Here is a 12,656-nt window from a genome sequence, read left to right as displayed (position 1 = left end):
TCATGGCCTCCACGCTCTCCCGACTTAACCCCATGCGATTTTTTTCTGTGAGGTTATGTGAAAGATTCAGTGTTTAAACCCCCTCTACCAAGAAACATGCCAGAACTGCGAGCTCGCATCAACGATGCTTTCGAACTCGTTGATGGGGACATGCTGCGCCGAGTGTGGGAGGATCTTGATTATCGGCTTGATGTCTGCCGAATCACTAAAGGGGCACATATCGAACATTTGTGAATGCCTAAAAAAACTTTTTGAGTTTTTGTATGTGTGTGCAAAGCATTGTGAAAATATCTCAAATAATAAAGTTATAGTAGAGCTGTGAAATCGCTTCAATCATTTGTAATAACCCTGTATTAGCGCACGTAATTATCATTCGCGACTGACTTATACGGCAGCTGAGGTAGCAGAGCGATATGACAATTGTGCACAGGACAGATGGTGCATCTGAAGTCGTGCTCTGATTGCTTGTTGCTATGGTACCTGCCCTGTGGGCTAGCTAATACCAGTCACTTCGTTATTCTGATCCAGGTGGAGGCACTACAACAATTGTCACTGTGCAAGTAGATTTCCACCCACTGGAACGTTGCCGAGGTGCTCATTCTAAGGAAAATGGATCGGCGAAGACCCTATGGAAGCAAAATCACATCACTGTATCTGTGTGTTGGAAGTTTTAGGAAATTTTTTGAAAAATTTGCTTGGTGACTGACTGCGGTGACGGCGAATGCTGTATGACATGAACGAGTGGCACTTGGCGCTTCGCCCGGGTAGAACCACATAAGACTCGATGAAGTTTGCGGTCAGATTTTTCCACTACTCCGCATGTACTACAGGATGAGTCAAAATTATGTGAACAATATTAATTTTGTTTCGTTTTCTATTCCAGGTTGTTAGTAGCCGTGGCTCACAGACTCACACTGGAGTAGAGAAGAGAGGTTGCAAACCTAATGGAAGCTGTGCAGTCGGCGACGGAAGTGCGTCGAAGGTTTGCGGAACGAGTTCTAGACAGACGGCCACTATATCGTTTAACAATGTACCTCATTTACAAGGAGTTCGTAGCAAATGTTTCACATTGTACACATTACACTCTCGAAATTATAGTTTACGTAAAGGTTGATATTTCGTGTGGTTTTAACATCGCATGATGGCGCTTGCAGTTGGCACATTTGTGGAAGATATAGTGCTCCGGGCCACCGTTGTGCTGTCTTAGAGGTAACTGTATAGACCGAGTTGTCACAAGAAGACCTTCCAGCTGATTCTATGATCAATGTATTGGCACAGGGCAACAGAAGTCTCCAGCTGTAGAACATACAGAGTGTTAGAAAAAGAACTTCCTAGTTTTAAGTATAAATTTAATGGGGAAATTAATGAAATATTACATCAGTGAGTACATATCAAGGAACTGAATTCCTTCTAGTTTTGTTTAATGTTAGCAGACGTCAACGTCGGATCCATCAGCTGCCCTGCACACGTCGGGACGATATTCCACTTCTCGTCATGTATTCACCAACATTTCAGGTGTAACTGCCCCAACCGCCGCAACGATTCTTTCCCGTAATTGATTGATGTCTCTGATCTTTCCGCTGTACACAACATTTTTTATGTGGCCCTAAGAGGAAACGTCCAGTGGGATTAAGTCAGGGCTTCGTGGTGGCCAAGGTATTGGGCCAGCCCTGCCTATCCACCTTCCTGGAAAGCGAGTGTCAAGAGCCGCATGCATATGATTACTCTAATGAGGTGGGGCGCCATCTTGTTGGAAAAACATAACCTCCCAACACACGAAACATCTTCATAAGTTCTCGGTCTACCTGGCGATTTTGCTTTTAAAACACTACCGGTTTCCGTGAAAGGCTTTAGCCAATGACGGATAGTTTTTTCTGTAGGTGGTTCATCACCATACTGACGACCGACGTCTAAAAATACGTTGCACTGTTATAACTGACTCAGTTTTCACAAGCCAAATAACACACTGAGCTTTCTCGGCGGAGTACACATTGTTGCTGAGTTGCTCTGAAATCAACTGCTAGCACGCCTAGATTGAAGTGCGGGAACAGAGGAAGAAGACAGCACTGGTGCCGTCTCAAGGTCAAGCAGACCTGCCAACTGCAGGGGAGCCAAATTTGGAGACTTGATGAATCAAACACCACAAACTAGAATAGTGTATGTCACTTTGTACAGATTCTAGGACACATTAAAGCTAGAGAGTTCATTTTCAAACGCACTGTATATAAAACACCAACCGAGAACTTCAATACTGGGTGCAAAAGGACTAAATTTTAAGTGAAATCTCATAAATCCACCTGATGTTGCTCAAAGGTAAATTGCAGAGAATTGCCTTGATCGGGATGATGTAGTGATGCAATTGGAGGTTGCGTGCATATACCTGGAAATTGCGTCACCTCACACACTAAGCGGGTTGGTCCGTGCATCAGAAGCTTGTCAGTGTAAGACAGAGATTTCGCTTCACACCTGTCACTGTTGACAGCCTACTTGTTTCAGCGATGGTTCCAGGGTGTTGGCGCACAGGCTGCGTCTGGTCGACCCCTCACAGTGAGAATCACAGTGAGAACAGAGCAAACAAACTTCCTGACAGATCAAAACTGTGTGCCGGACAGAGACTCGAATTCGGGACCTTTGCCCTTCGCGGGCAAGTGCTGTACCGCGTGAGTTACCCAAGCACGACTCATGCTCCGTCCTCAAAGCTTTAATTCCCCAGTACATCGTCTCCTACCTTCCAAACGGGTCGTGAGACGTGCTTGGGTAGCTCAGTCGGTAGAAAGGCAAAGGTCCCGAGTTCGAATCTCGGTCCGGCACACAGTTTTAATCTACCATGAAGCTTCATATCAGCGCACACTCCGCTGCAGAGCGAAACGTTCATTCAGTGCAAACAAATTTACAAATTATACATGTTTGCGCATATGAAATTTCTCCCACAGATGGGATATTAGTCATAAAAGGACTTCACCCCCTTCATTTCCTAATCGGACAAAATGTCGCACTGTACCGATTACAGCAAAGAATCCTTGAGAAAGTAGAACTAATCATAGGTAAGCACCTACTGGTAACAGAACCATAAAACTGAACTCTTACACACGTATATTTAAGGGGCGATCAAAAAGTTAACGCTCGAGGGTGTTGCTACAGCGTATATGCAACGTAACATGATTCTTTTAGGGTTTATATGCTGCGACGTGTAGGTAAGGGATTAGTGTGAGATTCATGTCTTCCCGACGGGCGTATGGTAAATGCGGAAACGTGAACCATGGCGACGTTATTATCAAATGCGTTCAAACAGCACTAACGTACTGTTATTCTTTTCTTGGCTGGCGAAGGACAAGCACCGGCAGACATCCATTGGAGAATGAAGAATGTGGATTTAATTATGGTGAAATGTCCGGGAAAAACTGCGACAATGGATGCGGCTGCTTCATGCCAACGCACGTCCTCATACCGCAACTGTTTACGCCAGCTCAAGTGGGAGACATTCAAGCACCAGCCCTATAGTACTGAGCTCTTCCCATGTGATTATCATGACTTCGGTTCCTTAAACAAGGCCTCAAAGAGTCGACGATTCCTGCTGGACGAGGGTGCGCAGCAGACAGTTACAGACTTCGTCGCGCAGTACGATACGGTATTTTACCAAACGAGTGTCATCAACCCGCTGCATCGGTGGGACGATTGCCTCAGTGCTCACGGCGATTTTGCCTGATTGGCATACCGATTCTGAACTGTACGACCTTCAAACGGATACTTTTGATTGCTCCTTGTATTTATCCTATAATGTTTCTAACATGAGGTTCTCTCTTAACATAAGCAGACGTGCTACATATTTCTCATTATTCTCGTAACGACCCATTTGTTATAAAAAGACCTACATTTAGGCTGGGATACAACACTTAAAAATAACTAATCGGAAACAGTAGTAGCTATAGTAGAAAGTCTCGCTTTATATTAGTTAATGAAATGCAGAACAAAAAAAGACAGATTACTGTGAGATGAGTCGAAACTGAGAACTGCAGCAGCAATGGATGCGACAGAAAGGTAAACTGAGAGCTCTGGCAGCAATGGTCTTGACAGAAGGGTTAGGACAGAGAGAGAAGAAAAAAATGTTCAAATGGCTCTGAGCACTATGGGACTTAACTACTGTGGTCATCAGTCCCCTACTTAAACCTAACTAACCTAAGGACATCACACACATCCATGCCCGAGGCAGGATTAGAACCTGCGACCGTAGCGGTCACGCGGTTCCAGGCTGTAGCGCCTATAACCGCACGGCCACTCCGGCCGGCAGAGAGAGAAGAGAAACGTCATAGAAATACAAGTAATTAAGACAGAGAAAGAAAATGGCTTGAGTGACTGAGGAACGAAAGAGAAAGAAGGATTACTGGGTAAAGGTGCATTTGCTTTACTGTTTGACTAAGAGAAAACTGGGCAAATGTATTAATTTTTTAGGGGAAACTTACAAGACTGACGGAAGAGGGTCCTTCATCGTTTCTTAATACAACAGAGTATTGAACTGTGCTTAGAGTGAAAGATAGCTTGCTCCAGAAGGTACAACAGTAGCAGAGTAGGAGTTCGTAAATGTTATTGTTTTACAGATTGAAACAGCAAGCATACTACATATGTGAGACCTTTTGTTACGATTATGATGACGTACTTGATTTTGACAGGTATTCAACACATAATACATAATTTTGACACTGGTCGAAGGGTTTCTTGATGTTTCCAAAAGTTGACAAGCTTAGATTGAAACATAAACAACCATGAAAGGATTTTGTTCATTTTCTCTTATGCGTATCTGCGCCCAGGATAGATAAAATGGAATTAGCAAGGAATGACTGTGGTGGAGGGGTGCTACAGAGTCCTCTGGGGCATGTTGTCGTTGACTGGCCCACATTCGTACAAGCTGTGACAGAGAGAGGTAAAAGCTACAAATACAATATCTAGCTTTTTGACTATGAACAATGTACAGTAATAAATACTCTTCCAGAGAAAGTCCCCAGCTTGGCTCGGAGGCGTTAAGAAAAATAAACCGTGAATAAAAGGACTCTGCGGACCACCGGGACAAATATGGCCGAACTGTAGATCTAGACCGATCACCACTAACTGGCGTCAGAGACGTACTGCAATTTGAAACATACATGGGGGGAGCAGGCGTGGATGTGTGTTCGGGCATTCTCTCCATCTTGGATGGAAAAGGGGACAGCAATGGAAGAAAATTAGTTGACAGTTGATTCCCCTTCTATCGTAATCATTTATTATAATGTAGGAAAGTGGCTGTTTGTGGAAGTTAACAACACTCAAAGAACGCAGTGTTTTCAAAACATTTGTAGAGTAGGTTGGCTGTTTAGTTGTAGTAATACCGGTTTCGTGTCCGCCCCTGGTAGCTAGGTGCTCAGCACGACGGAATGTCATACCTAGCGGTCCGGGTTCGATTCCCGGCTGGGTCGGGGGTTTTCTCCGCTCAAGGACTGGGTGTTGTATTGTCCATATCATCATCATTTCATCCCCATCGACAGGCAAGTCGCCGAAGTGGCGTCAACTCGAAAGATTTGCACCAGGCGAACTGTCTACCCGACGTGAGGCCATAGACACACGGCATTTCCATTACCAGTTTCGTGTTTTGTTTACATTTCCTGGTAGCGGTTAATTAAAAAATACGAGAGACAGTTGTTTGTAGTTGTAGAAATCCGCTTTCCCGTTGCAAGGATGGAAACCTATGATGGTTAGGCTTATAGGGCTAATAGACCAATTACTAGCTTAAGAAGTGAATAAAATTGCTAAGTAATCACTGCATGAAGATAAGTAAATGAATAAAATTATGTTAATGTTCACTGTTCATTTATAGTTACTACTTATTGGTTCTTAATAAATGGATATAAAAATGTACAGACAGGCAGTTTGCAGAGATAGGAGAAAACAGACATTTTTACGAAACTCTGTCCGCAAATGGAAATGGAAGGAAGATGAATACGTAGCACATTAAAAGGCGCCCACAGTACTCTATGCAATAGGCGCATTAACGGAAGTGGGAACCTACACTATGAACTTCTTAACCGAACTCTACCAAACTGATAGTCCAGTATTTTCAAAAAAATGGTTCAAATGGCTCTGAGCACTATGGGACTCAACTGCTGTGGTCATAAGTCCCCTGGAACTTAGAACTACTTAAACCTAACTAACCTAAGGACAGCACACAACACCCAGCCATCACGAGGCAGAGAAAATCCCTGACCCCGCCGGGAATCGAACCCGGGAACCCGGGCGTGGGAAGCGAGAACGCTACCGCACGACCACGAGATGCGGGCCCAGTATTTTCATTCTAGTGAGTTACTATGATTATAGTTTCATTCCAATGCGAACTTATTGTCAGTAATTTCAATAACTAAAAGAAAGTCATTCCTACACATTAAGAACGATATGAATACCTTATGACTATTTTGTGTATCTAATGTTATGGTCGAACTTTTCAGATGGAGATCGTAGTACAGAATGCCTGGAGGCCGACCACATGTAGCTTATCGTCATGTTTCGACTTCGAGGAAGGTCGAATCAGTGGCATGGGGGATATGGGAGGATCATAGTGACATATCGCATAGTGCGCTGTCTGCAGAATGAGTTGCGACGAGATGGACTGAGAACAACAGTGTGACAAGAAGAACAGCCGCGGGTCCTTTAAGCAGGACTACAGCATGTGAAGATCATAAGATCGATCGACTGGCTCTGACGAACAGAAAGATAACAGCAGTAGATAGACTGAGGGTGATCTCGTGGAACAAAGGACGCCAACAGTAGACGGCATTTTCCGAGAAACATTCCAACAAATCAGTCTATTATCTGCTTCTCCTGTACTATACGAAGTCAAAGAACGATTCCACTGTGTCAGCGAAAGGTTTTCAAGACCGTAATCGTAACTGATATGTTTCACACAGTTTTACATGTTCAGCAGTATTATATGTCCCAACTACATTATGTTTACATGTTTATCTGGTGATGCAGTATTTTGCAGTGGGGCATTCCATGCAGTTCATCTATACACAACTGCAGCACCCTGCACCAAATTGCACACAGTTGAGATAGCAGATAGTAGGGGTATCATGATAGTATGTAATGGACTACCATGACAGTGAACTGTTTACGGTACATCCTCAAACTAAAGTAGCACGATTTAGCCCTTGTACGCAGACACCTTTCGTGAAGATGTGCAGTGAGTTAATTGTCAGAAATAATATGCATCACTTCTTCCCAAAGGATTTCTATGTAATTTCTGATGAATGTCGGTGTGATTCATTCGACAACTTGTTGCATTGGAAATCTTTTGCTGGCTAAGATTGCGGTGACTATGACAGAGACATCCTCTATTACCATTTATACTACATTCCACATGGAAGCTTAAGATTGTCGATTGTTCATGTATTTAGAAGTGTTATTTCTACAGCGTTTTCCTCCTGAGGTGTCTGACATTGAATATTTACACACACATCACGAAAATTACAGATATAGACTAACACCCAATAGCTTTCCAAATGCATGCAGGTAAGATGAATTGGATGGCTAAGACATCTATGCAAGTGATCCTCAGATCACTATAGCACAACTAAGCCTTATGCCGCCGACAATAATTTATAAGTGTGCCTGTGCAGGAAAATGCGCTGTAATACTCCACAATGGTATGTGGTTGGTGTAGTGCAGCTAGTAGTGTACTAGTAGTATATTCATTTCACACGTGCAAACAGAACGTGTCGAGGCAAATTCAGTACGGTAGCAGGTGTCTGTTTTGTCAGAGATGTTCGACAGTACACACACCCCATATAGATATAGTATATCTGCAAGCATGACTGCTTGATAACTTCGGTGGGATGCACAACAGGGTCTGTCTCTTGCGGGAATACAGGACTCGCAGCGAGAAATTAGGTGAATGGATAGTTGATGCTACTTGCTTGTGACAAGTTGAGAACTTGAGTTGGACGGGAATCGTGTCCTGATGGCCAACGCAGTTAACACAACCACTCGCTTTAACTGGGAGATCTTGGTTCAAGTCCACGTCTGGCACACTTTCACCAGGCAATTATTCTGATTCCTGACTGCAGTTGGTTCTGCCTTTCCTTTGAAATTTCTTACTTTAGATTCAAATAAGTTCGTAACCAACCGTAGTAACAGTAGTAGTAGTAGTAGTGGTAGCGGTAGAAGAAGATTCTCAACTACCTGTACCACATCGACCACACACTTTTTTAGTGGATGACAGAAAGTACGGATAGTGCTGGTAGAATCCCACTAATTCCTGTTAATAACTCCGAATAACTAAGTTATAAAACGAAACAAATCTGTTTATGTGCAAGCTGGTTGCAAGTATACCTAAAGCCATAGAGAAAATTCTTTTAGAAGTTTCATAAAGATTTTCACACTGGTGCATTTCCCACAACTCATCTATACATCTCTACCATTACAGTGAACTACATACACCCTCACATTAATGTAGCATGATTCAAGACTTGTGCCACAGACACAGTGATGTGTTCAATACAGTCAATACATACTTGTGACGCCGGCCGCAGTGGCCGTGCGGTTCTGGGCACTTCAGTCCGGAGCCGCATGACTGCTACGGTCGCAGGTTCGAATACTGCCTCGGGCATGGATGTGTGTAATGTCATTAGGTTAGTTAGGTTTAAGTAGTTCTAAGTTCTAGGGGACTGATGACCTCAGATGTTGAGTCCCGTAGTGCTCAGAGCCATTTGAACCATACTTGTGACGAATTTTATTACCATCCCTATGTCACTGCAATGGTATAGTATAGGTTTACATAGCACTCCGTCTTAAGGCCACAAGTGGCCCATCGGGACCATCCGACCGCCGTGTGATCCTCAGCTGAGGATGCGGATAGGAGGCGCGTGTGGTCAGCACACTGCTCTCCCGGTAGTTACGATGGTTTTTCTTTGACCGGAGCCATTACCATTTGGTCGAGTAGCTCTTCAGTTGGCATCACGAGGCTGAGTGCACTCCGAAAAATGGCAACAGCGCATGGTGGCCCGCATGGTCACCCATCCAAGTGCCGGCCACGCCCGACAGCGCTTAACTTCGGTGATCTGATGGGAACCAGCGTATCCACTGCGGTAAGGCCGTTGCTATAGGTTTACATAGACACCTCTTAAAAACAGGCTCAAAGTCCAATGTTATAGCCAAACACCCTATATTTAAGAAAAATTGTAACAAAATGCTTCAATTTTATAGCAAAACTGTAACAAATTGCGTCCCAAACTTTAAGAAATTGCCCCGAAACTTTAAACATGACTAATTGACCTTAATGCAGTCTGCATCGTGAAAATCCAAGATAACGATTCTAAGGGTACTGGCACTGTCTGCTTGGTTCCAAGTCCAGAATCCTAGGTGGCAGTCCAAGATGGCGATCCAAGATGGTAAGCCATGACATCATCAGTGATGTCAAAATTCAAGATGGCAGGTCAGGGTACATGGTTAGAGGCTGCTATGCTACCAATCCACAATAGTTGTTCCAATTCCGGTAACGGTGTGCTCGTCTACCTCCACCATTCGTCCTCTGTGTTCAGGCTTGCAAGCTGTCAAGTGCACCCTCCACTTGTGCTCTGTACACCACAGTGAAAGATTGATTAACATGAAGCATCATCTGTGATCTACCACCTCCAGACTGAAAAAAAACTGACTCACACAATTGATTGTATGTATTAAATCATGCCTCTCTCGCAATGTTTATTATTATTATTATTACTATTACTATTCATTGTGTCCGTCGGAGGTTTGAGATCTCCCTCGGGCAGGGGTGTGTGTGTTTTCCTTAGCGTAAGTTAGTTTAAGTTACAGTAAGTAGTGTGCAAGCCTAGGGACCGATGACCTCAGCAGTTTGGTCCCACAGAACTTACCACAAATTTCCAAATATTCATTGTGTGTTTGTGTGAGTGTGTGTGTGTGTGCGTGTGTGTGTGTGTTTGCACAGTTGTCATTTATTTTTCCCTCAATACAACAGCCCCCCAACATAACTAATGCAGTGCCTGATACATCTTAGCAGTAGCTAAAATCATTTTAGTATGCAGACAGACACCATGATGCAGCATCTAATATATCAGAGCAGGATACAGAATAGTTTCCAGACTCTGAGTTTTAAATATATCCAAAGTATGCATCGGTCATCGAACCACCACCATTGCACAGTGCACCTGATGCAATTCAGCAAAAATGTCAAACTGAGCAAGGAGAATTGTTTCCAGACTTTGTGTTTCCTCTATCAGCAACGTCATTTTAAATCTATGTGAATTCTGAATTTCTCCATTTTCCAATATCGATTAAAGCATATGTGTGATGCTTTCATTTGAAAATTTCTGTTCCATTTTAACTCAGGTTGCTTGAGGAGAGGGGAAGACATGGAAAACTACTTAAAAGAGCAATAGGGGAATTAGATAACGATAACCCTTTACTACAGAAAGGAACAGTAAAACAACAGAGGGGAAGGGGCGCAGCAGAGTCGTTTGCTGCACTAAAACACTTTCAGTCTACTTACTAACATCAGTTGAAATCTGGACAGAGGTTACAGGAAGAGTGTCACCGCAAACTGTCGAGAACAGATTGCTGGAAGCTGGGTTGAGATTTAGAGGTTGCCCACTGGTATCATACAATAGACAACAGACTTCCATGGTGTAGAGCCAGTGTCAAATGGAAATTTGAGTGGCATTCTCTTGTGTTCAAGCGATGAGCGTTGCTTCTGTTTATTGTGGTCATATCAACGCCATTACGTCCGTAAACAACCTGGTGAATGATCACAGGAAGCTGCGATGTTTGAGACCCATACCTCTGTAACCCTTGCGTGAGAAGCTATTGGATTCGACAACGCAACTGATTTTTTTAAAAAGAATCATTATTCAGTCGGTAATTTATTTGTCCAAGCAGCATTTTACAAGGATCTACCACGTAAATACAAGGAAAACGTAAGTCATATATGCAGACATATGTAGTTTACAATACCAAAACACAGAGCAGAAAGACAAGCAATTTCATGATTGCAGAGGTTAACAATTTTTGATTGCTTGGCTTTATCTGTTTCTGCACACACAGCTGTATCACTTGCATGAAGCAGCTATAATAATTTAAGAGAATCTTCAGTAGTCTTTGCTTTCTCATTGTGTTGATTACCTTGGGACAGGTGTGATTGAGAGCGCTTGTGGGAATTCCTTGATCATAAGGTGCAGCAAGTTACCAAATGTCTTTCTTTGATTGGCATCCTGCACTGTCCGTTATTGTTCTCCTTTAATATAGGACAAGTGCTCCGAGAATGTACTATCTCGGCTCTCAGTAACGTGACTCTAATCCGGTCATCCATAAAGCTAAATTTTGTTTAGTAACCGGTACCGTCAGGCCACGTAAGTCCGTGACCGTTCAGATAGCATGTGTTCATCTTTCAATGAAGTTTGGACCGTGACTTAGAAGATTCCACATGTCCTACGCTATTCCACATACAAATATATGGGCAACCGTGTCAACGTTTCCCATTTGTGGTAGGCGGCTGTTGCACTGACTTGGATTCTGTGCAGTTTACCGTTTTAGAGACACCATCATGAGTGAATCTATGAGGGCAGGAGGGTCTGGTGAATATTTCGCCGCAGTGTTGTGCAATTCACCGGTGGTTCCCTTTTCTTCAGCGGGGTTCCCAGGTGCGGTCTTTGTCATGAGTTCGTATATCGTCTTGTTAAGAAGCTGTGAGGTGTTTCATATACTGTTGCGTACATAACTGAATTCAAGAAACTATTTCTAGGTGTGCTGGTATTTAGGAGGAATCGTCGCTAGGTGTATTGGTGGCGCTAGGCTCTTTGTTTCATACTGATTACAAGACTGTGCAGAAGGCAAGAGCCCACACCCTGTATTTCTGTTTTCATTCAGTTGATGAGGAGCGTCACGCACTGGTGTCTAACGCTGATGAACTTAAGGGTGAGCCGCGAGGAAGGCAGGATGAGTGCTCTGAACCGTACTTTAAAGAAGTTATCACGGAGAAGAAGTCCGCTGAATGCTCACTGAGTATTCGTCGCCAAACCTTTATTCGGGAGGACGACGGTTCGATCCCGTCTCCGGCCATCCTGATTTAGGTTTTCCGTGATTTCCCTAAATCGTTTCAGGCAAATGCCGGGATGGTTCCTTTGAAAGGGCACGGCCGATTTCCTTCCCAATCCTTCCCTAACCCGAGCTTGCGCTCCGTCTCTAATGACCTCGTTGTCGACGAGACGTTAAACACTACCTATCCACCACCATCAAACCTTTGAAGAGCGGAGGTACTTGAACCACGCAGTAGATTTTGCTTTCATGTGCACATGAATTCTACACGCTATGATGTTCTCACTGCATTTTCGTTTTAGATTTCATTTCAGTAAGAACTTGGCAGGTTCTGCTTGGAACAGAACACTGTTGTCATCTGGAAGTAATTGTGCATCTGAAACTCGGAACTGGAGGATAGAATTAAAACTCGTGACATACAACTACTTGATTATGAGCATACACACTACATGGCATGAAGAATATGTGTGAGGTGGTAATGACACCGATAAATGTTTCTGCCTACTCGCTTTACAGAAAATGGAAAATTCTGCTGATTACAGCAGTTCTGATAAAGTGCAGGCAGCAATGATGCGGACCAGGAAACGACT

General features: G+C 43.5%; 1 pseudogene; it reads right to left on the bottom strand.

Moving 5' to 3' along the window:
* Positions 1-9,003: 9,003 nt before the first annotated feature.
* On the bottom strand, positions 9,004-9,121 carry LOC124614176 (annotated as a pseudogene).
* Positions 9,122-12,656: the final 3,535 nt, after the last annotated feature.

Source organism: Schistocerca americana, chromosome 4, assembly GCF_021461395.2.
Source record: "Schistocerca americana isolate TAMUIC-IGC-003095 chromosome 4, iqSchAmer2.1, whole genome shotgun sequence".
Classification (NCBI taxonomy): domain Eukaryota; kingdom Metazoa; phylum Arthropoda; class Insecta; order Orthoptera; family Acrididae; genus Schistocerca; species Schistocerca americana.
This window is presented reverse-complemented; position numbering and strand designations above follow the sequence as displayed.